Here is a 4,869-nt window from a genome sequence, read left to right on the forward strand (position 1 = left end):
CCCCTCTTTGCAGGCTACTCCTGAGAGTCCATCAGCAATGGCTGCCACTGGTCACGGGCCAAAGTCAGGGGCCCTTCTTGTCAGCCTCCTGCCTCTGGCCAAGAGGGCCAGCCATCATACCAGGAGGAGGAAGCTGGATGGAGGGTGGGGTTTTCTGTAACTATGGGGTCAATTCTCATTCCCTGATTCAGTCACATCTCTGGGTGTTACCCACTGACTGTTAGATGGCTTTGAGGAACAGTGGGCACTGTCTGAGGTTCTCTGCTTCAAACTCCCCTCTCACTCCCTCATGTTTAACTCCTGACCCTGTTTTTTCATGTGTTGTCCCAAGAACTTAACCTGGGTTTTGTGTTCCGCCCCTCCACCCAGCTGCAGGGGGCAGGACCTTTAGTTATGTGGGGCCTAGATCTGTCCCAGTCCTACAGCAGCCTCGAGCTCCCAGATGAGCAGGGTCCTTTCTTACCTCTGCCAGTACTTCCTTTCCTTATGCTGGCGAGAGATGCTAGAAGTCTCTGACAGATGGGCGCTGCACTGGAGGTAACACATACCTAGTGAAAAGCCACCAGGATCATTTACACCAGGTTCAAATCCTCAGCGAACATGGAATACTTCTTTTCTGAAAAACTGGTTTGGCTTGTTTAATTTTGGTCCACTGGCTTCCCCTCTCACTATGTTTATAAAGTGCAGGTCTCATGCTGCTGTGCTACACAGTTGACTTGCAGGGGATCATAGACAGATCAAAGCAACCACTTCCTCCCCCGCCTCCCCTCCATCAACATGAATCTGCAAAAAGGAATGTTGACAGCAGCATGTCCTGACCCCCAAACTAAAACAAGTCAAGCAAAAGCAACAGTACTAAGAAACATGGCTTTGTTTCACAAAACTACTTCAGCATGGCGCTTGACTTGGAGCATGTAAATAGTTCCACTGACTTTAATGGGACCACTCACATGCTCAGAGTGAAGCAGGTGCATACGCTTTTCAGAGACTCAAGACTTGAAGTTGTTCGTTCTCACTCAGTCTGCACAAAGTTGTAGACGCCATTGACAAAGGAGCCAACTTTTCACTAGCTAGTGGGTGCTGAGGTTCAATACGCTCAAGAAGGCTGGTGCTACATAAGGGTGGTGCAATAATGACATTTCTCCCCAAAGCACCCGATTTTACCCCCCTACTCCAGGGGCTCTCTTGATGACAGGAAGAGCTCTTGCACTCGCATGATTCTGAAGGAGGTAGCTGCATGCTCCTCTCACCCACCTCCTGCAGCCACCTACTTCCCCTCCAGGCCTGTTTACAGCAGCCACCTGCTCTGCTCCCAGGGCGTAGCTGCTTCCCCAACCTCAGCTCACCCTACCTGAGCACTGTTTTCCCTAGTCCTCTCACTGCACTCTAGCCTCAGCTGGTACTTGCTCTGTGGTCTTGTCCGTGCAACCCACTCCCAGCTCCTCAACACGCCTGCTTCTCTCCTTTCTCGCTTACCCAGCCCAGTGCCTGCAACCTGGCCCCTCAATTCCATCCCTCTCTCCCATTGCCCTAAGCCCTCCCTGCTTGCAACTTCCAGTCCTGATAAATACCTGTGACTTTCCCCTGTCCCCATCCCTAGCCATATCAGCCCCCAGTTTTCAGAATTTCTGCTCTCCGCCCTCCCAACCAGTTCTGACAGGTACTACTCCCCAGATCCTTCCCTCCCAACTCCAGCTTCCAGGAAAGGGCGTGCCCCCGGAGACTTCTCGGAGGGAGCCTGTTAGAACCAACACACTCCTCTTCTTTCTGTGTGCGACTCTAGGACCAAGTTTCTGTGCGGGAGGACTGTAACCAAGGCAGGGAAGCAGTGCAGAAAGAGTTGGTTGGACACTCTTTGCACATGTTGGGATTAATTTGAGTGCGGCTACATGCTGATATAGGCAGTGCAATCCGACTTCCATTTTGAATTCTCACTTCCATTTTACCATCCATGAACTGTTGGGACTGCCTGAGGCAAAGGAACTGGCATGGACTGGATTTTCCTGCCAGAGGAACTGTTGCACTCAGCACTAAAGGTTGCACACGTCACCTATCATCGTTTGCGCTCAGCACTGTACACCTGCACTCAGCACTAACTGTTTGCACACTGCACCATCTAATGTGCACACGGCACAAACCTCCTTTTCCCACCAAGGACCTTTAAAAAGGGCTCTCGCGCTAGGGCTCGGCTGCTTCTTCCTCGGTTGCTGCTTCGTCAGACTCAAGGGCGGTGAGATTCTTAGGCGGCTGTGACATCTTTCAGTGTAGTCTGTAGTGAAGGCTCAGTCACTGTGTGTGGGAGTGTCAAATAGAGACCGAGGGTCCTCACCATCATAGCTGGATAACACCTCAGTTGTCTGGGTTCCCAAGTTGTGGTGAGTACCCAAAATCAGTGAAACTAAAGCAAGAGCTACCAAGCGCGGACATTTCGGGTTGCTGTGGCAAAGGCCCAGGCCTACCAAAACTGTTCTGGCCTCATACCTCCTGGAATTCTCGAGGGATCACTCGGTGTTCCTCCCCAATGGCTATAAGCAGCCCTCGGGTTGTAGGTCTCGAGCTGCTCACCTGACTTCATTGTACCATCTACCAATTGTAAAGTTGCTTACTTATTTCTTTGGGGTTTCCTTTACTATTTCCATTTCTTCTTGGGTGTGGATTGGTTTGCTGACACAAAGTGTCAAGGGTTGCTGTTTATATTGTTAACTGCTGTGTTTATTCAAATTTATAATATAATTGAGTTTAAAATTTATTCTGGACTCTGGCTGTGTTAACCTTACTGGTGGTTAGATATGGGAGTGCCAGGCCGAACCTCACTTCTGTGCAGAGACACTCAAAAATCATAGTCAGCCCGCAGTAGCAAATTGCTTACCTGGGTCTCTGGGGTAACACACAGAGGGCTTGGTGGGGCCAGGCAGCTTTTCAGAAGATCCTCCTCCTCCTTCTGACTCACCTTACTTAGCCACCCATCCTACCTGGCTTGAGGGAGGTACAATCAAAAAAATCGAGGGAGGGGGCTCCTAAATATGCTTGCATCAAAATGCCTATGCATCAAAGGGAACCACTGCCCCCCAATCCAATACACAGTGGAATCTAGGAGTTTAAACCATCAGAATTACAAAGTGACCAGCCAACAACACACCTTATTTGGAACCAGATATATGCAAGAAGGCAGCACAGACAAAAATGAAAGAAAAACAAAACAAAACAAAAAAGTTTTGTCAAGGTAAGGAAACTGTCTTTGTGCTTGTTTAAATTATACTGATCAAAAGCAGCATTTTTTTCTTCTGCAAAGTTTCAAAGCTATACTAAGTCAATATTCAGCTGTCATGTTTTGAAAGCACAACCATAACGTTTTGTCCCATTATGATAATTTCAGTTATGAACACCTTCATTCCTACTGTAGTACTTAGAATCCTAGGACTGGAAGGGACCTCGAGAGGTCATCGAGTCCAGCCCCCCGTACTTGTTATTAGGGGGAAGGGCCTTCCCACTCAATAAGCTCCCACACTTAGCCAGCTGACCTCTAGACCCCAGCATGCTAAAGGCAGAGCCAGGAAAACCCAGGACTCCTCTTCAGGGGTAACCCATATGTACTCTGGGAAAATCCCCTGACACAGAGAAAAGACTTCCCTATTTGACTGACCAAGGGCTCCTTCTGGTAGACCAGCAGGCTCAGGGACAGAAGCAGAGCCCACAGAAGGTAAGGGGACATTAACTGACCTTTTGGACAGAAAGGGGCTACCAGTAGCCATTGGGTTTTGGGGAGGAGTTAAGTTTCATGCAGCTCCATGTGTGACGTGTTCCTCATCTTTAAGGGCTCATGTACATAGGCAGTTCCTGGGGAAGATAATGCAAAATAGCTATGCTGTGAATGTAAACTACAATAGTTAATCTGCACTAACCTCCTATTTGAATATTCTTATTAAGAGTTTAAGAGTGCCCATGTGCTGTGTAGTATAATCCACTTCCAAAAATGGATTAACTTAAACCACACAAGGGCATGGGTAGGGTTGCCAGGTGTTCAGTATTGGTCCAGACAGTCTGGTATTTACAGCCTCCGTCCGGTAAAAATAACAGAAAATACCAGACATGTAAAATGTCTGGTATTTTCTGTTTTTCTCAGATGGAAGGTTGCTTGGGAAATTCTTCCCCTGCCGTGTCTGTTGGGGGGAACAAGGAGTGTGGCGATTTAAAGGCACAGTGACTGTTTTTTGGGGTTTCTTTTTTGCTCAATAACTTTGGTCCGTTCTCCCCCCCCCCTTTTTTTTTTGCTCAACCATTTTCCCGCCATGTTCGGTATTTTTTGTGAAAGTATCTGGCAACCCTAGACATGGGTATCATAGACTGGGGGAAATTGATACCTTCCCAAACAGTCAGCTATAACCTCACCCACATGCTGTCCCTCACAGACCCTCTTTCTGCTTCCTGCTATGGACGACTCCTACTAGTTCTACTGTTCAGTGGCCCCAGCTGGGGCAGGAGCTGGGGTTGTATGTGTCATCTGCTCACCTGGTTCTCCACTCTCACTCTCAGGTTGCAGTGTAGCCTCGGGTAGGTGTTAGCATCCATGGTGGGCTGTGGTAGGGAGCTAGTCTTCCCCTACTGATGGCCTATGTGCTGCCCATGTACAAGGACACTGTTGGGACAGAATGAGCAGCCTCATGGAGAACCATTCTGGGCTTTATCCCCTGTAGATATGTCCTAATTGTCACACATGATTAAGATGAGTGGGGAGTATAAAAGTTAAAAAAAACCCTAAAAATCACAATGTAATATTTCAGTAGACAAAATTCTCATGATTTTTGTAGTGGGATTTAATTAATGATTGTCGATCTTTTGACGCTGTCAATACTGGTGATGTTCACACAC

Source organism: Pelodiscus sinensis, chromosome 1 (assembly GCF_052426305.1).
Source record: "Pelodiscus sinensis isolate ZL-2025 chromosome 1, ASM5242630v1, whole genome shotgun sequence".
Taxonomy (NCBI): Eukaryota; Metazoa; Chordata; order Testudines; family Trionychidae; genus Pelodiscus; species Pelodiscus sinensis.